We start from the raw sequence: 20,262 nt of genomic DNA, 5'->3' as shown, positions 1-20,262 counted from the left end.
TAATTGTATCTCAGTAAAACTGTAAAAACCCAAACATATCTGTCCTCCACACTTATTTGCATAACTTCCATCATAGTCTGGCTCCAAATCTCTTTCCAGCCTCACCTCTCACCTCTTACCTCTCTCCTCTAAGCGTTAATTCAACAAACATTCTCTGACACTTGGTGCAGAGAAAGCCTTCAAGAGAACCTCTGTCCTCAGGGAACTCACAGCCTCGTCAGCCCAGAAAGATAGGGCACTCAATCCTGATAAACATCAGGGATCCTAGAGGATCACTGAATCTTTTTTTTTCCTTTCAGCTTATTTATTTATTTTTTTAATTAAAAAAAAAAGATTTTATTTATTTATTTGACAGAGAGAGAGACAGCCAGCGAGAGAGAGAACACAAGCAGGGGGAGTGGGAGAGGAAGAAGCAGGCTCCCAGCAGAGCAGGAAGCCTGATGTGGGGCTCGATCCCAGGACCGTGGGATCAGGCCCTGGGCCGAAGGCAGACACTTAATGAGTGAGCCACCCAGGTGCCCCATTTTTTTAAAGTAATCTCTACACCCACCATGGGGCTCAAACTCATGAACCCAAGATCAAGAGTCCCATGGTTTTCCGACTGAGCCAGCCAGGCACCCTGATTATCCATTGAGTCTTAAAGGAGAGGAATGAGCATATACGTTCCAGTCACTTTGAATTTCAAGTTTGAATCAAGTTTCAGTTTAATTTTTTGAGGAGGTAATGCATTTACAGGGTTCAAGAATAAAAGAAATTATACAGTGAAAAATTTCCTCCCATCCAGTTCCCACTCTACCCTATACAACTATCGTTGTTATAAACACATATTATTTTTCCTCCTTTTTAACAAAAAAGATAGCATAATATACGCACTGTTTTGGACTTTTCCTTGTCATTTGGCAGTAAACCTTGGAGATGTTTCCATATGGGTACAGCAAAAATTACCACTCTAATTATAGTTATATAGTATTTCAGTGTATGGATGTGCCATAATTTATTTTATCCGGTCTCCTTTGGGTAAACATTTGAGTTTTTCCAACAGCCTGTTATGGCAGCAATGTTGTAATGAATACCCTCTTATAAGTGCTGTATTGTGTTTTGTTTTGTTTTGTTTTGTTTGTATATGGCAAGTGTGTCTATGGCTATATGTTGAATTCTTTTTTCAACCATTCCACAAACATGCCAACCACTGTCATAGGTGTAGCCTGTTTTCTCTGCCTTGAATGTCTTCACTCAGTCCTTTTCCACTGGCAAACTCCTACTTTACCTCAAAGTCCAGTTCCAATGTCACTTTCTTATGAAGGCTTCTGAAATCCTGCAGGCAAGATTAGGTTGCTCCTTCTTTTTTTTCCTCACAGTATTCCATGTCCACATTATCAGAATTATCTATCAACACTTCATTCTTGCCCCACTAGTCTGGGAGCTACTCAGGGGCATGGACTATAGTAAATTTATCTCCGAATCCCTTATTAATTGGTACCTGGTAAGTACTGAATAAAATGTGCATTGCACGGATGGTTAGGGCTGACAGAGGGGTTTGTACTGATCCTGTCCCTTGCTTTCAGTGCCTCTTGGTCTCTGTTAATACTTAGAGGACTGGCCAGACAAAGGTGGGCTGTGATTTCCCTTCCCCTCCCACCTAATTCCTTCCTTCCTGCCTCCACCCCTTCCCTACCCTTGGGATTCTGTCCACAGCTGCCTTTGTGGCCCTGCTGGGTCTGGCATGGATAACAGTTATTATAGCTTTTCAGTAAATTAAAATAAATAAATAAATAAAATGGAGCGTTGGCTCCACCCATCTTCTCTTTTCTTCATCAAGTGTTTGGCCTCCTATAAAGCTGAAAGAACACATCGCTTGAGAGTCAAATGCATATCAGTCACCCTCAAACATAATTTCCAACACTTTAAGTCAAACGAGATGACAGAGTTTACTATAGGGCTTTAGGAATGTGGGAAATACTTATAGTGTTTAGGTTAATCAATGTTAAATGATTTTCAAGGGCAACTTAGATTCTTTTTTAAAAACATTGGGTTAACTCCTAAATGTCATGATACTAACTCATGCCTGGAGCTGTCAATTGCTAGGCCACTTCCATATTAAAAATTATTCTGTTTCTTCCTTGCTGGGCAGTGAAGGAGGTGGGAGATCTCTGTCTCCACCTCTGGAATGAAAAGCCAAAAGCGGAATGAAAAGCCAAAAGCTCTATATTCTCCTTACCCTGGGGAAGCTCCAAGTCAGGGAGGTGAGCCATCAAATAAAACAAAAGGAAGAGAAAGCCTTCAAGCCTTTGCCTGCCCAGGTCAGAGATGGATATAGGATTGAGATGGTTCACCTGAAGAAGTCCCAGGAAAGGTGGTAGCTTAGGTCCCTTGGAGTGCTTTGGGACTGTGGTCTTAAAAATTTCTTGCTTGCATGTCTCTTAAAAGAAAATTGAGAAACCACGTCTCTTCTTGTACTTTTAAAGGTCATATCTAAAACGTTTCATCTTAAGTTTAAATAATGGCAAAGTTTGTTATTTCTGGCATAATAAGTATTGGCATTTTAAAATAAGATTGTTACATCATTCTCTAAATGTATCCAAGGGAATCTAAATATCATATTGTACCTATCATCCATTCAAAAAATACATGAACAAGCTTTTCTTAAAAAGAAATTCTACATCAGTCTTTTTCTCCTTATCTTGTATTTCCATTCCACTTGCCCCTGAACATTATAATATGAGATTTGAGGCTGGAAAATCTTTTATTGACCAGCCTATCCTACTTCCCTAAAAATTAAAAAAAAATCTTTGATTGAGTTTCTAAGTTTAAAACATTCATCTTGGGGCACCTGGGTGGCTCAGTTGTTGGGTGTCTGCCTTCGGCTCAGGTCATGATCCTGGAGTCTCAGGATCAAGTCCCGTGTTGGGTTCCCTGATCAGAGGGGAGTCTCCTTCCCCCTCTGACCCTCACCCTACTTGTGCTCTCTCTCTCAAATAAATAAATAAATAATCTTTAAAAACATAAAACATTCATCTTGACTGTGTTATTAATACAATTTTGAAGGGTACCTGGGTGGCTCAGTTGGTTAAGTGTCTGCCTTTGGCTCAGGTCATGATCTCAGGGTCCTGGGATCAGGCCCTGATTAGGACTCCTTGCTCAGCGGGGAGTCTGCTTCCCCCTCCCTCTGCCTCTGCCCCCCATTATACTCACTCACTCTCTCTCTCTCTCTCAAATAAATAAATAAAATCTTAAAAAAAAATAAATTTGGATACCTAATTGGTATAAACAACATACAATATTATGAATTTTGATGAACTATTAAAATTAAAATTTAGAATACTTTTTGCTGGAATAATATACAGTTTAGAGCAACTCTATCCCTAGTTTTCATTGTTTATGGATAGAAGCATGAAACACCTTGTTCATTTATTCAACAAATACTTATCAAGCACCTCCTATTTGTCAATAACAACTCTAGTCACTTGGGATATATTTTTTTAAACATTATGGGATAAATTCCTGTCCCATGGAGTTTATATTCTAGTGGGGGGTAATAGATAGTAAGCAATAAGCATAAATATAAGTAAATAATATAGCATATTAGAAGAGCTATGAGGAAAGATAGAGCAGGGTAAGAGGGATCTGGGGTATAGCATAGGGTTCAAAATGAGTTGTGATTTTAAAAAGGTTAGGGTGGGCCTCATTGAGAAGATGACGTGGGGCTAAAGATGGCTAGGGAGTTAGCACTGCAGGTATCTGGGGGAAATGTGTGCCAGGCAGAGGGAAGAGCCAACGTGAAGGCTCTAACTCAGGAATGAATGTGGCTGGTATCTTCTAGGATCAATAAAGGAGGTTAGTAAGGCTGCAGGAGATTCATCCAGGAGAATAACAGGAGATGAGATTAGAAAGGTAATGATGGGGTGGGGTGGCGGTCCAGATCTTGTAGAACCCTGTAGATTGCTTTAAGGACAAAGACTTTTACTCTGAGTGAAATGAGAAGCCATTGCGGGGATTCAAGTAGAGGAGTGACACGATTTGACTTACGTTTTAGGAGGATCACTCTGGTTATTACGTTGGGAACAGACTCTAAAGGGTAAGACTGAAAGCAGAGAGAGCTTTTAGGAGACTAATCCAAACATGAAATGATGGTTGACCAATCCAAACATGAGATGACCAGGGGGTAGCCGTGGAGATGGTAAGGGATGCTCTGAATTCGCACTAGACATGAGATGTAAAAGAAATGACCCCAGCATGACTCTAGGGTTTTTGATCTGAGCAGTTTGAATGATGGACTTGTCATCAACTGAGACAGGAAAATTGGTGGGTTGAAAAGGTTTGAGGGAGAATATTTTTCAGTTTGTGGCATAAGTTTGAAATGTACAGTAGACTGCTGGGTATCAGAATCTGGAGTTCAGATGAGAGGTCTGGGCTGAATATATAAATTTGGAAATGCCATCATATATGATGATATCATATATCTCTAATGGTACTGAAAGTTAGGAGACTTAATGAGATCACCAATGAAATGAGTATAGATATGAAAGAGAAGAATCCAAGGAATGAGCCCTAGGTCATTGCCATTCCCTGGGTCTGGGAAAAGAGATAGAATGAATAAAGAAGAAATAAGACAGGGAAAGAAAGACTAGTGATGAAGGAGGAAAACTGAGATGATGTGGTTTAAAAAAAAAAAAAAGAAAAGGTGAATCAAGTGATTAGCTGTGTTAGCTGTTACAAACAGGTCAATTAAGATAAGAATTGCGTCTGTTCATATCTTCTGCCCATTTTTTGATTTATTTGTTTCTCGTGTATTGAGTTTGAGAAGTTCTTTGTAGATAGGATGTGGAGAAAGGGGATCCCTCCTACATTGTTGGTGGGAATGCAAGTTGGTACAGCCACTCTGGAAAACAGTGTGGAGGTCCCTTAAAAAGTTAAAAATTGAGCTACCCTATGATCCAGCCATTGCACTACTGGGTGTTTACCCCAAAGATACAGACGTAGTGAAGAGGAGGGCCATATGCACCCCAATGTTCATAGCAGCATTGTCCACAATAGCTAAATCGTGGAAGGAGCCGAGATGCCCTTCAACAGATGACTGGATTAAGAAGTTGTGGTCCATCGATGTGAGACAGGAATCCATCAAAATTCTAGAGGAGAACATAGGCAGCAACCTCTACGACATCAGCCAAAGCAACCTTTTTCATGACACATCCCCAAAGGCAAGAGAAACAAAAGATAAAATGAATTTATGGGACTTCATCAAGATTAAAAGTTTCTGCACATCCAAGGAAACAGAAAAACTAAGAGGCAGCCCACGGAATGGGAGAATATATTTGCAAATGACACTACAGATAAAGGACTGGTATCCAAGATCTACAAAGAACTTCTCAAACTCAATACACGAGAAACAAATAAACAAATCAAAAAATGGGCAGAAGATATGAACAGACACTTTTCCAATGAAGACATACAAATGGCTAACAGACACATGAAAAAATGTTCAAAATCATTAGCCATCAAGGAAATTCAAATCAAAACCACACTGAGATACCACCTTACGCCAGTTAGAATGGCAAAAATAGACAAGGCAAGAAACAACAATTGTTGGAGAGGATGTGGAGAAAGGGGATCCCTCCTACATTGTTGGTGGGAATGCAAGTTGGTACAGCCACTCTGGAAAACCGTGTGGAGGTCCCTTAAAAAGTTAAAAATTGAGCTACCCTATGATCCAGCCATTGCACTACTGGGTGTTTACCCCAAAGATACAGACGTAGTGAAGAGAAGGGCCATATGCACCCCAATGTTCATAGCAGCAATGTCCACAATAGCTAAATCGTGGAAGGAGCCGAGATGCCCTGCAACAGATGACTGGATTAAGAAGTTGTGGTCCATATATACAATGGAATATTACTCAGCAATCAGAAAGAATGAGTTCTCAACATTTGCTACAACATGGACGGCACTGGAGGAGATAATGCTTAGTGAAATAAGTCAAGCAGAGAAAGACAACTATCATATGATTTCTCTCATCTATGGAACATAAGAACTAGAATGATCAGTAGGGGAAGAAAGGGATAAAGAAAGGGGGGGTAATCAGAAGGGGGAATGAAACATGAGAGACTATGGACTATGAGAAACAAACTGAGGGCTACAGAGGGGAGGGGGGTGGGGGAATGGGATAGACCGGTGATGGGTAGTAAGGAGGGCACATATTGCATGGTGCACTGGGTGTTATACACAACTAATGAATCATCGAGCCTTACATCGAAAACCGGGGATGTACTGTATGGTGACTAACATAATATAATAAAAAATCATTATTAATAAAAAAAAAAAAAAAGAAGTTGTGGTCCATATATACAACGGAATATTACTCAGCTATCAGAAAAAACGAATTCTCAACATTTGTTGCAACTTGAACGGCACTGGAGGAGATAATGCTAAGTGAAATAAGTCAAGCAGAGAAAGACAATTATCATATGATTTCTCTCATCTATGGAATATAAGAACTAGGATGATCGGTAGGGGAAGAAAGGGATAAAGAAAGGGGGGTAATCAGAAGGGGGAATGAAACATGAGAGACTATGGACTATGAGAAACAAACTGAGGGCCTCAGAGGGGAGGGGGTGGGGGAATGGGATAGACCGGTGATGGGTAGTAAGGAGGGCACATATTGCATGGTGCACTGGGTGTTATACGCAACTAATGAATCATCGAACTTTACATCGGAAACCGGGGATGTACTGTATGGTGACTAACATAATATAATAAAAAAATCATTAAAAAAAAAAGATGAGAATTGCAAATAGATCATTGGACTTAGGCAATATGAAGTTCATTGTTGACCTTGAATAGTTTTGATAGAGTGGTAAGGATGAAAGCATGAATGGAGTTGCTTTAAGAGAAGGTGGGAGACCTGCTCAGCTGGATACCTAAAATATGCCACATATGTAACCTTGTGTGCATTGTTTTGATTCTATTACATATGTATATGTAGTCCTATCATAGACATTGTATTTGGTCTGTTTTTGAACTTTATATAAATTGTATCATATGGCATATATTCTGCTACAGAGAGGGGGAGAACTAGAGACAGAAAGTGTAGAAAACTCTTTTAGAAGTTTTGTTGGAATTAAAGTAGAGAAATGGGGCAGTAGCTGACAGTGGAAATGGGCCAAAGAGATTTTGTATTATTGGAGAAAGAACAGCTGCTTATAAACTGATGGGAATGACCCAGCATAGAGGAAAATATTGATAATTAGACGAGGGGGGGATAATTGTTGGAGTGATGGTGATGATCTTGATTAGGCAAGCCATGATTGGGTTGTTGCCTTAGCAGAGGGACTGTCTTTGGCTAGGAGCATGGAAAATTCAAATACATAATGGAGGGTAAGGTGGAGAAGAGGTTACGGACGTTGGTATGTGGGTATGGGTAGATGAGATCGTGGGATTCTGTGGAGATTTTCATCTCATTGCTTCAATTTTCTCAGTGAAAAAGGAAGCAAGGTTATTAACTGGAAAATGAGGATGAAAAGGAAGGAGCTGTAGGTTAGAGGACAGAGAGGTATGAAATCCGGAAGAACGGAGGAGGGAAGTGGGATTCTGGAGGAGGACTAAGGGCCCATTAGAGGTTAAGAATGATGAAATTGCAGTGAAACTCACTAGCGTGATTGTGTTTTTCTCTAGCCACTTTCAGATGTAGGGGTGCTGGTGTAGAGTAGGTGGAGAACTGGCTTGATCAGGATTGTGGTTTTGCCCAGCACGCACAACAAAGGGGGAAGAAAGTACTGGGGTTGAGGGTGTATGCAAGGGAGTGATGCAATGATTGGCCAGGGGTTTAATCTGGGTAAGGATGGGAGAGAGTGGATATGTACTTTAAACAATCGCTACAAGGAAATTTGGAATATGAGATGGTGTTAAGAGTATAAGATGTTGGGGCGCCTGGGTGGCTCAGTCGTTAAGCGTCTGCCTTCAGCTCAGGGTGTGATCCCGGCGTTCTGGGATTGAGCCCCACATCAGGCTCCTCCTCTGGGAGCCTGCTTCTTCCTCTCCCACTCCCCCTGCTTGTGTTCCCTCTCTCGCTGGCTGTCTCTCTCTAATAAATAAATAAAAATCTTAAAAAAGAGTATAAGATGTTTGAAATTGTAATTATGATGAAGTTGCAAATTTGAGAAGGCTTCTGTGATTATGCTCATGAGAGTGAGTGACTGAGTTAGGGTAGGACAAGATCCCTGGAGGAGAAGTCAAAGAACTGAGAGGTCAGGGTATTGGGAAGATCATCCACATGTACATTAGAAGCACCTAGAAGTAAGAGAGAAGTGGTATTGGAGTGACTGACAGGAGCAAATGGTGAAAAATGAAGGGGAATGAAAGCAATGAGGAGGGGTACTGGTTAACAAGATTTAAAGCTGCAGGTTAGGAGGGGAAGAGGAGGATGGTCTGCTGAAGAGCAAGGAGGACATCTACTCCACTTCCAGGCACAGTCTGAGAGGCTTATGGTAAAAAACACAGTTGCCACTACTTGGCAGGATGGCAGGGGATACACTGTCCTAGGGGGAAAGTCAGGTTTTCCTTAAGCAAGAGAGTGAAGACAACCTGACGAGAAATTCTGAGGAGGTTGGTGTTGAAGGGATTATTATTTGCATAAATAAATAGATGGTGTAGTGGGCTCTGATGTAGCCCCACATGATCCCTGCCTCCTGGCATTTGTGCCCTTGTGTGGTGTCCTTCCCTTGAGTGAGGGTGGGACTTGTGATTTGCTTCTGGCCAATAGAGTATGGCAAAGGTGACAGGATGTATGTGATTATGCATACATGATTATGTTACGTGAGGTTGTTACCAGTGTCTTACACTGAGACTCTCCCCCTTGCTGGCTTTGAAGAAGGAAGCTGCCATATTATAAACTTCCCTATGGAGAGGGCCACATGACAAAGAATTGAAGGGACCTCCAGCTGACAGTGAGCAAGGAACTAAAAGCCTTCAGTCCTGCAGCCAGCAGGTAACTGAATGCCAAGAACAGTTTGGAAGTGCATCCTTTCCCAATCAAGCTTCATTTTGTGCTCTTGCAGAGAACCCAGCTAAACCCTGCTTAAACTCCTGATCCGTAGAAACTGTGAACTAACAAATGTGTGTTGTTTTAAGCTGCTAAATTTGTGGTTAAATTGTTACACAGTAATAAATAACTAACACAGATGGGAATGGAAGAGGTTTAGTTATAGGAATGTTACTGTTGGCTCCACACACACCCAGGGTGGAGCCCAAGGTGGGGCTTGAACTCCTGATCCTGAGATCAAGACCTGAGCTGAAATCAAGTTGGATGCTCAACCAACTGAGCCACCCGGGTGCCCCTATAGTGATGTTACTTTTAACTCCTTCTGAGGTATACTGCCTAGGAACCACATGTTAATCTATTACCAAATCACTTAGTTAGACCTTCCTTCAATTTTGTTGATAGCAAAGAACTGGAAACCACCTGACTTGCAAAAGAATTTATAACCCATTCAGGTCATTCACTTGCTCATCAAAGACACCAATTTATTTCTTTTTCTTTATTTTCTTTCTTTCTTTCTTTCTTTCCTTTTTTTTTTTTTTTTTTTTTTTTTTTAGATTTTATTTATTTATTTGACAGAGAGAGAGAGACAGCCAGCGAGAGAGGGAACACAGCAGGGGGAGTGGGAGAGGAAGAAGCAGGCTCCCAGCAGAGCAGGGAGCCCCATGCAGGGCTCAATCCCAGGACCCTGGGATCACGCCCTGAGCCGAAGGCAGATGCTTAACAACTGAGCCACCCAGGCGCCCCAAGACACCAATTTCTGAACTGTCCCTTTGAATTGCCCTGAAGGTTTTTACATCTTGGGTTGGGGTGCCTGAGTGACTTGGTTGAGTGTTGGACTCTTGATTTTGGCTCAGGTCATGATCTCAGGGTTGTGGGTTCGAGCCCCGCATCGGACTCTGCTCTCAGCAAGGAGTCTGCTTGGGATACTCTCTCTCCCTCTGCTCCTTCCCCTGCACTCTCAAAATAAATAAACAAAATAAAATAAAAAAAATAAATACATCTTGAGTTGATGCACCTTAAGTAATGGGTGAGAGTTTTATTTTGTTCTGTCAGGTGGGAGGAAAGTTTTGAAAGGGGATGCTCTGTCCTCAGGTAATTTCTCAAGTTGAACAATTTTATTAAATCGTACATATAGCAGTGGAAGATCTGTAAATGAATTACCTTAAAACTAGTCTTGGAAAGTCTTCCTGAACCCCAGGAGTAAGGACCAGTGAAAATGACAGTTGTAGAGGCTTTCTCGTAGAAGAGATAAGAGCACAGAATGTGATGGTGGGGAGGACAGTATGGGAATAGGGGGTAGGACACTGTGTGTGAAAGGGAGGAGGGTGACCAGACTTAAGAAATGATTTTAGAACTTCCCAGTAATTGGGGCACCTGGGTGGCTCAGTCATTAAGCGTCTGCCTTCCACTCAGGTCGTGATCCTGGAGTCCTGGGATTGAGCCCAGCATCAGGCTCCTCCGCTGGGAGCCTGCTTCTTCCTCTCCCACACCCCTGATTGTGTTCCCGCTCTGGCTGGCTGTCTCTCTCTCTCTCTGTCAAATAAATAAATAAAATCTTAAAAAAAACCCAAACTTCCCAGTAATTAGTTTTCATAGGACCCCCCCCCCATGGAAGTATCTTCTAGGTGGTAACAAAAATATAACGAAAAATAAAAATTTGGTAACAAAAATAAAAATTTAAAAATATATAATTATGTGTTTTCTGAAACTTTAAATATAAAAGAAATGCATGCATCTTGGAAAACTTTCGAATAAAGTATTAATTCTAAAGCAGAATTTATGCTTTTCCCTACCCAACAGGTAACCTAGTTAACAGGTGTGTTGTAGGTCCTTGAAGGTCCCTTCCAACTCTGAGCTTCCACCTAAATCTCTTCCACTCACTTTTCGTAACACCTGGCCAGACTCTCAAATGTATGATTCCTTGACTCTCCTGTGCATCTCTTAAGCCCAAAAGGGATTTGGCAAATTTAAACACCTTTGGATCCAGTGATCCAGGGCTGGAGGAAAGGGAAGGTGCGGTCATTGCCAGTTTCTTCCCAAAGTAAACCGCTACAGCCACCTTCACCCTGGAGGTGGCTGTCCAAGTCTAATTTTTGTGCCCTCAGGTCCTCAAAACACAAGGGCCGGCTGATCGCTATTTATAAACACTTACTGGATGCCCACTCTACTCCTAGCTCTCCCGCTGCTTGAGTACTTTTCTGCAAAGGGATGCCAATTTCTCTGATGAACTCCCTCCAAGCAGCTTTGTGCGGCAGCGCCCTCAGCCAGGGCCGGAGCCCAGAACGGGACTCAGGGCATCCAGCCGACTGGTGCTGTCTCACCGGCGCAGGCGCAGAGCGACCCTCCCGTCACTCCGGGCGGGAGGCGGGGGCAGCCGGGAGAAAGGAAAGCTGCGGGGGGAAAAAGGGCCAAACCCTGAAATTACCCGGATGTTGTCTCCGTGCGCGCATGCTCAGTGTCCTTTCGACAAGTTGGCAGCAACAACACGGCCCTGGTCGTCGTCGCCGCTGCGGTAACGGAGCGGCTCGGGTGGCGGAGCCCGCGTTCGCGCCCGCCTGCTCTCCTCGGGAGGCCCTTCCCACCCTCCCCTCAACTCCACGGCCGCTCAGGGGGCGGGAGCGGGTGAAGGGAGCCGGGCGCCCCGCGAGAGAGGCACCCCGCCGCGGGGCGGCCCGGGAGCTCGAGGCGGCCCGCGCGGGCAGCGGCGCGGCGCCGAGGAGGGGCGGCCTGGCCCGGACGCGGCTGGGCGGGGGCCGAGGAGCGCTCCGGGCCACCCGGGGAGCGACTGGCCCGGCGTCCCCGTGGACGAGCCGCGGCGGGAGAGCGGACACTCCCCGCCATCGCCCGAGCCCAGGTAATGCGCCATGTCCCCTCCCCTTCCCCCGGCCGGGCCCGCGCACCCCGCCCGCGGCTTCCCCGCCCCGGGGCGGGCTCCTGGCGGCGGCGGCGGCGGCGGCGGGGAACGAGCGGGAGGCCGGCGGGTGCGCCGGGAGAGCGAGCGCGGTCCCCTGACGGGGCCGGCCGGCGGCCCCAGCGGAGGGCCGGCGGGGCCGCCGGGCCTCGCGTCCCCTTGGGCTCTGGGCTCGGTCCTCCGGCCCCGAACTCCCCTTGCGGTCTGTGGCAGAATCAAGTTAAACTCGGACCGGGACTCCTGCTGCGGCCGCCGCTTCTCTTTGTTGTTCTTGAGTAGTTGCACTGTCCGCCCCAGCCGAGCGCGCTGGGTAGGCTGGAGTGTGTCGCCTTAGGTATAAATGAAAGTTGTAAATGGCCTGCCTTAATTTCTTTTCTCAAGGTAATTTTTGTTTTCTCTTTGTGCTTTACTTTCCCTTACTGATTGTGTCATTCCAGTTCTTGTTTCTGGCTTTGATTTGTTTACTTTTTGAGTATTGTGGGTGATGGCGGTATGCGGGAAGCATTCTCAGTACCTAACTGGCCGCCACCCCAACCCCACCCCACCCCACTCCTAATAAAAAATAAAAGATATAGTTTATCCTACTGCTAGGACTACAAGTACTGAGCGTGAAATTGGTGTAGGATGTAGGGCGGTGGCTCCATCACATGCCCCAAACTGAGGTTATAATTTCTCAGGCAAGATTTTCAAAGAAATGGGTGTGTGTGGTTAACTTGAAAGATTTCTTTGCGGGTATAGGGAGGTTTTTAAAAACTCTGCTGGTAATTGATAGCTATTTTCCCCCTTAAAACCCTAGCAATTTTTTTTAAATGAACAAATGTATTTCTAATTATTTATTTTGAATTTAGTTTCTTAATGCCTTTAATTTTTGTACCATAGTTTAAGGGCAACCTGCCGGTTATTCCGGAATTATAAACACAAGATAATGTGGAATCATTTTAATTTGTTTGAATTAATTTTCTAAAGGCTTGTAATCTTGGCTAATTTTTGTTAACAATCTTTGACTTTTGTCAGAATTAGCATCTTTTTAGTCTCAATAGCAATTCGATTATGTGGGGTTTAAAAAGTAGGTTCAGTATTTTTGTTGGAAGAGACCATGTAGTCTTTAGAGAAAATAAAGAAATGCATACTTTCAAAAAGTAATCAGATTTAGAACGTTGCATTGGAATAAATTTTATTGTGGATTTCATAAATTGCCGTTGCCTTGTTGTACTGACACTAAATATATTTCGATTGAAATATAGCATAGGAAGTTCTAATGTGTAACTTTTCTTTTTCGGCTAAGGACTTCTTATTTTCTCTTTTGAAAAGTTCTGATATGCTTAGTATATGACATTTCACGTTGTAAATGATTGATATAATTAACATTTAAAAATATGATATCCTGTTAATGTTTCATAAGCTATGATTTTGTTTTCTTAAAAGGGCTTGTTACAGAACAGAGTAATACAGGCAGGCTAAGCATTTACGACTCCCAGTATTTTAGGTCTAAAGGTGATAATAAATTATGTAGGTTTAAGTTGTTGGAATTAAAACTAAAAGCCTTTCTAGAGGCTTTTATATATATATAACATTTTGTGAGTCTGTTAACAGAAGTGGCTTTTTCTTTGCTTTCCAGGTTTTTGGGTGAGGTTGCTTTAAAGAGGTATTACATCTTAATTTTTTTTATTTTTGAAGTGGGAGTGCCTAAGTAGAAGCTTCTCTGTTTAGCTAAGTGCCATCATTGTAAATCTTAAGCTTAGAAAAGAACTGCAAATCGGTTGCAGATTTAATGAAAATTTGGGCTGAGAAAGTGAATTTGAAATTTTTAGAATACATTTTATATGGATCATTGGCCTTTCTGATGGCTTTGCTGCTTGAAGCAGTTCTGCTTATACTCTGAAGCAGCAAATCTTATTTCTAAAAATCTATGTATGGTTCACTTTCTTAAACTACATTTTAGTTGATCTGTTTCTTTGTGTGTGAATTATTTTTTCTGCATTCCCCTTTAGGTCCTTCCCCCCCCCCCCACCCCCCGCCACCCCCGGCAAATTAAAGAGCAAGTATTAAACTAATTTATGCTGCCTAGTCACACTCCAGCTCTCTGGCTTGGAAGCTGTTTTTTTTTGTATATATATTTTTTTTTTCTGATTGAGCTGGTGTTATAGTAACATCATTAGACACTATTCTAATTGAGCTGTGAATTGCTGAGGCCTCTACTAGGGCAGTTAACCCTACAGGATCTGCCTCGTTCATTACATTTAAATTGCATAATACGTCTCGTCTAAAATTTTGCCTATTTTGGTGAGTACGTTATTTTTCTTACGTTTAAACTTGTTTGAGTTCTACTTTGTCCACCTCTAGCTCATGCCTAACTTTTTTTCATTTTTCATTCAGTGATTTTTAGCATGAATGGGTCTTTAAAATCTTAGGTTGGCCATTTCAGTACTCATTGTACATGTTTTGATTTCCTTTTTTTCTAGAAGATTGTATAGTTGTCTAGAAATTTTTGTTTTGCTTACGTGATTAAAGGTTGACTCTGAAGTGATGCTTAATTATGTGTAAAACTAACATGATTAAAACGGTTTCATTGATGTCGTTTTCTACACTAAATCAAAGTTAAAGGACTTGGGTCAGCATAACACAGGATATAATATAGTTTTGTTAAATTGTCAAATTTTGGGCTTTTTGCTCAACAGTTGCTGAAGATTTGATTGTTTTAAAAAGAAATTCAAACAGTTAAATATGTGTAGGTACTCATTTGAGCAGCTTTCAGTATGATACCGTTTGCATCATAATATGACAAAACATAGACGTGGTAATGAGTCAGATTTAGAAATTTTGGATTTTTTTTCTCATTTTAAAATGTGTAATTTTGGTGATGGGAAATGTGGCTAAATTCCAGTTTCTCAGGAACATGGTATTTTGGGTTGTGTCACCTTGACATTATTTTGTAGTGTGATTGGCATCCAGGAAAATTTGTTTTAACCATGAGAGTGGATAGAAACTAGGGTAGTGCTTACTTATGTAAAACTGAGATGATTGGTGGTCAGAATCTTATAATTTAAGTCTTGGTTATTTGCTACTGCAAATTATATCATAGGTCAGATAGATAGAGACCAGAGACTGATTGTAAAGATTGCTGTAACATCTTAATTTAAAGTTGGTGATAATTGTAAATACATTTAAGCTCAAAGACTATATTATTTACATTTTAAATGAAAATTGTTTGCACTTTGGAGAACTTGTAACTGTGTGGGGTTCATCTTTTTATTGCTTTTTTACTCCCAAGGATGAGGATGGTGGTCTCAACCTTGGCTGCGTTTTGAAATCTTCTGGGGAGCTTTGCAAAATACTGGTGGCTGGATCCCACCTCCAGAAATTGTGATTCAGTTGGCCTGGGGTGCAGCAGGATTGGAGTTGGAGGAGGCTAAGCTATTAAGGTCCTCTAACTTTGTATTTTGAACTGTTTCACTTGTGTCAGCTTTACATTCTTTAATACAATGATGTACATATGTACTGTGTAATCATCTCACATCTAACTTAATGGGTCTCGTGGAGGTATTGCCATGTTAGTTTTGCTTAAGTGTTTGTCCCTTCATTTGTCCCACTCTCTCCTCTTTTCTCTTGTTCATTTTTTCAAGTCCTTTGAAATGTCTCGTAGCAAGTTTTAGGGACTTGTATTTCCCATGATAAGAAGTTGGTATAGCATTACTATTCTAAATAGGAAGTTGATCTTTTTCTTAAAGTATTCTAAAATGCATATTTGGGCTCCTTTTAGAGACTTAGGGCTTTGTTTAGGTGTCAAAATTATCATCTAAACTCCCAAAGGAATTTGGTTTTCAAGGGGGGTTAATCTGCTTGGAAACCATACATTTTCTAGGCACCAGTTAATGGGGTCACTTCATTGGTTCCTGAGAGGCAAATTTGCATTTAGCTTTTGCTGTCAGGAGTTAACTTACACGCTGTGAGACAGTTGCTCAGCAAGCCCAACTAGTTAGCATTTCTTTAGAAATCATAAAAAGAGGGCATGTTCAGTTCTCCATTTACATCATCTGCAGTAGTTTGTAAGTGTTGGTCGAACAGTAGTTGAATCTTCATCTCTGAAATAACTATTTTTTTTAAAAAATTATTTTTCTCTTTCCACATTCCATTCCAGCACACAAACACAAGTTCAGAATGGAAATTGAGTGGAGGAGGTGTGGGAATCTGTATGATTTAAAAAAAAAGTACTCCTTGATTATAAAGGCTTTGGATATTTTATCCTTATTGCTTTGCCTAAGTATGGGACAGGCTTTATTTTGCAGTCACTGATGCACTGCAGTAATTTACTTAAAATCCATCAAACCGCAATTTGCATGGTTAGAATGCATATCATTTATTTTTCTTAAGGACTACTACGGAATATTTGTCTTTTGTAATAAGGTATGATTTCTTTATTTTAATGTGAATGAATTCAGATCTTTTTCAAATCAAAATGTATTTCTAAATGTAAAACTTAATTAAGGATATCAGTAGTATTTGCTAGTGCATTCTAGAGTATCAACAGATGCTAATCACTGTAGTAATTCAATCATCTGATGAAAGGATGAATGGAAGTAGTACTTAATGGAGTAAGATAAACCAGGTATCATTGTATATAAACACACTAGATACATCTGTGTCAGAGATATGCCCCACTAAAATTAAAGGAAGAACTGTATGTGTATAGATGTTGAAATTAGGCAGTTAGTTAATAGTAAAGAAAAATGACATGACTTCTGTGTAGTTAGTTTTGTAATCAATTCCATATGTTCATGATATTGTAATTTGTTTCACTCTCTTTTTGGTAGTTTGTAAAGTGAAATGTGTAGACTAGCATAGACTAGATCAGTGCTTTGTAAAACTGACAGCACCTCAAACTCCTAGAGTGCTTTTTAGGTGGGGCCCCACTCTTGAAATATAGTTAGTAGGGCTGGGCTAACCTGCAGGGGATTCTGAAACACCACTTTTGAAAGAATAAGCTAGATGAATTGATAGTTTCCTTCGTTTCAGAGGTTTTATGATATGTATTTTTCAGTTATTAGTTATTAAAATTCATCTTAATTTTCAATCTTTTTAAATAGTGTTTCCCAAAGTGTAGTCCACAGACTCCTGGGGTCCCTATGATGCTATTCTTTTAGGAGGTTCATGAAGTCAAAATTGTTTTCATAATAAAACATGTTACTTGCTGTTTTTCTGTGTTGACATTTGCATTGATGGTGAAGAAGCAGTGGTGCGTCCTAAACTGCTGGCACCTTAGCATGAATCAAGGCAGTGGCATCAGACTGTATGAATCTTTACTGTGTTCTTCACAGCCAAACAAACGTTAAGCATTTGAAAAAATGTTGTTTCACTTAACAGTATCTTTGGTGAAGCAGTAAAAGTTTTATTTTTAAAATCTCTACCCTGGAGTGCATATCTTTTTAATATTCAGTGTGTTTAAATGGAAGTGTGCATAAAGTTCTTATGCACATCCAAGTACAAGGTTCATCTCTAGGAATAGTACTTGTGTGGTTGAACTGCAAGGTAAATTAGCTGCTTTTTTTAGTGGACTACCTCTCATTTTTACTTAAAAGAACGACTAACAGATGAACCATACTCACTCAGACTTGAATATTTGTCAGGTATTTCCTTGGAAATTAGTGAAGTGGGCCCCACACTCAAGGAGAATAACTAGTTGTTGCCATGATAAAATATGATCTTTCAAGTGAAAATTTTAGATTTGAAAATTTGTGTCTGCCACATGGGCTTGCCAGCTGTGTAATACTTAAAGACTTTTCTAATGAGATTGGTAGTGATATTAACGAATATGATTTTTAAAAAATATATATATTGTGTAAGGAAATGTGTCAGCATTTGGAAGATCTGTATAATTCGGTGAACCAGTGTTTTTTAGTGACCAGTGCATGACGTTACAAGATCATGCATGGGTAGGAGATCCGTTCAAAGTACAGTATACAACAGAGCCAAGAAGTTTATTGATACAGTTTCAGATTCCACATTGCAGCTAACCTTTAAGGATTGCCATTTGTTGCATTTTTGTGTTGAATAAAAGATGAATAACCATTATTATCTAAAAAGGCCATTAAAATACTTCTCTCTTTTCCAAGTATGTATGTATGGCACATTTTCTTCTTGTACTTTAACCAAAACACCGTATCAGAACAGATTGAATGCAGAAACAAATATGAGAATCCAGCTGTCTTAAGTTAGACATTAAAGAAATTAGCAAAAATGGAAAATAGTGTCACTCCGAATACTGATATTTTTGTCTGTTTTGGAAAGTAGTTTTTTTCATAAAACATTAATTATTAACACACACTGGGCTTATTATTTTAAATTAATTTAATAAATACATATTTAAATACCTTTTAGTTTTAGAACATAAAAGCTATTTGGAATTCTCAATAATTAAGAATGTAAATAAGGGGACCTGAGACCAGAGAGTTTGACAACTGCTATTTTAAAGTAACTAATTATCTGTATTATTGGCTAGGTTACTGATTGGTTCCAGATTTTATGTGGTTTGTATTATATCACTGTTATTTCTGAGAATGTTAATTTAATTTTTGTTCAGTAATTATGTACTGGGAAACATGTAGCAGTCAAACTTTGTCAAAAGGGGAATTCATTGGCTTGGTCTGGAAATAGAGCTGGTCTCAGAGTGCTGGATCCTGGGTCAAACCAGCCAGTATCATCAGGACTCTTTGTCTTGGCTTTGCTTTTTTTTTTTTTTTTTTTTAAGATTTTATATATCTATTTGACAGAGAGCACACATGCACAAGCAGGGGGAGCTGCAGGCAGAGGGAGAGGGAGAAGCAGACTCCCTCCTGAGCAGGGAGCCCCACATGTGGGCTTGATCCCAGGACTCTGGGATCATGACCTGAGCCAAAGGGAATGCTTAACTGACTAAGCCACCCAGACGCTCTTGGCTTTGCTTTCCTTTCTGTTTAAATCTCAGGTCAGCTCCAGGCTACTCCCAGTATCAAGTCCAGCAGAGAGATTTTTTTCCCCTCTGTAGTTCCAACAGAAGTCCTGGAGCTGTGTCATTGATCTGATTTGGGTCCTTCCCTATCTTTGAAACCACTAATGTGGCTAGGAGGTGACCGTTGCTGGTGAGGTTGGGGATTATTCCACCTGCCTGGAGGGGTAGAGATTTTCCTTGGAAAATCAACTACAGAATTTTTGGCCAACAAAAATCAGGTGCCACCTAGAGGACTTTGTTGATTCTTTTCTTAACAACCTCTAATTTATGAATTCAGAAAAATGTTGGGTTTTTAAATTTTGGTTTTTTTTATTCTTTGCTTATAAACAGAAGTTTATTTTCTCACAGTTCTGAAGGCTGGAAGACCAAGATCAAGGTGTTAGCAGGGTTGGTTTCTTTTGAGGTTTATCTCCTTGGCTTGTAGATGGCTTTGTCTTCTACCCTGTGTCTTCACATGGTCTTTTCTCTGTACATGTCTATGTCCTAATCTCTTCTTATAAGGACAGCAGTCATATTAGATCAGGGCCCACCCTAATGACTTCATTTAACCTTGATTAACCTCTTTAAAGCTCTGTCTCCAAATACGGTCACATTATGAGGGGTTAGGTTAGAGTTTCAACATACGAATTTGGTGGGGAGAGATATTTTGGCCTGTAACACCCTATCAATAACAGTATTTGAAACTGATATGAAATACTCAGATCAGGCACATCTTATACTCCTTCTAAGATTCTCTCGATGCCATCACCTCCAAGACCTTTAGCAGCTTGTTCTGTTTTAGCTGCTGCTCCGTTCTTCCTCTTCCGTTTGTGACCGCATGGCTTTACCACATGGAGGTGACCAGTCATTGGGCCTGCTGCACAGCCAGACTGACCAGTCACCACCCTGAGTTTCTGGCCTCTTCCCTTCTTCTGGGACCTGGAAGAGATGCTGTGTGGTAGGGCATGGGATCTTGTTTCTGGTGCGTCAACCAAAGGGGCCAGATGATGCAACTCAGAAATGCAGAGGGGTCAAGTCCCCATTGAAGCAAACTTTTTTTTTTTAAAGATTTTATTTATTTACTTGAGAGAGAGAGAGAGAGCACAAATGGGGGGGGGGTGGCAGAGGGAGTGGGAGAAGCAGACTCCCCCCTGAGCAGGGAGCCCTGCATTGGACTTGATCCCAGGACCCTGGGATCATGATGTGAGCGGAAGGCAGATGCTTAACCAACTGAGCCACCCAGGCGCTATAGCAAACTTTTTTTTTTTTTGATTGAGGTGTAACTGATATACAATATCCTATTAGTTTCAGGTGTACATCCTGGTAATTTGATATTTTTATACATTACAAAATTAT

The 20,262-nt window shown here is 41.0% G+C and overlaps 1 protein-coding gene across 5 annotated transcripts in view; it reads left to right on the top strand.

Annotated features, from left to right (window-relative positions):
* Positions 1-20,262, top strand: part of SMAD4 (SMAD family member 4) — a 99,813-nt gene that overhangs the window by 32,492 nt on the left and 47,059 nt on the right. For 2 of the 5 annotated variants that reach the window (XM_026496330.4, XM_048218434.2), the window contains exon 1: positions 11,488-11,885. The exons of 1 other annotated variant lie outside the window; for it this stretch is intronic. The gene's annotated coding sequence lies outside the window, so the exon portion shown is untranslated. Of the gene's footprint in view, positions 1-11,487; positions 11,886-12,008; positions 12,324-15,213; positions 15,365-20,262 lie in introns of those variants that run through there. 2 more of the 5 variants (XM_026496332.4, XM_026496333.4) reach the window with 2 other exon arrangements.

The sequence above is a fragment of the Ursus arctos genome, unplaced genomic scaffold (genome assembly GCF_023065955.2).
Source record: "Ursus arctos isolate Adak ecotype North America unplaced genomic scaffold, UrsArc2.0 scaffold_17, whole genome shotgun sequence".
NCBI classification, from domain to species: Eukaryota; Metazoa; Chordata; class Mammalia; order Carnivora; family Ursidae; genus Ursus; species Ursus arctos.
Note: the sequence above shows the minus strand (reverse complement) of the source record. Positions and strands in the feature narration are given on the sequence as shown.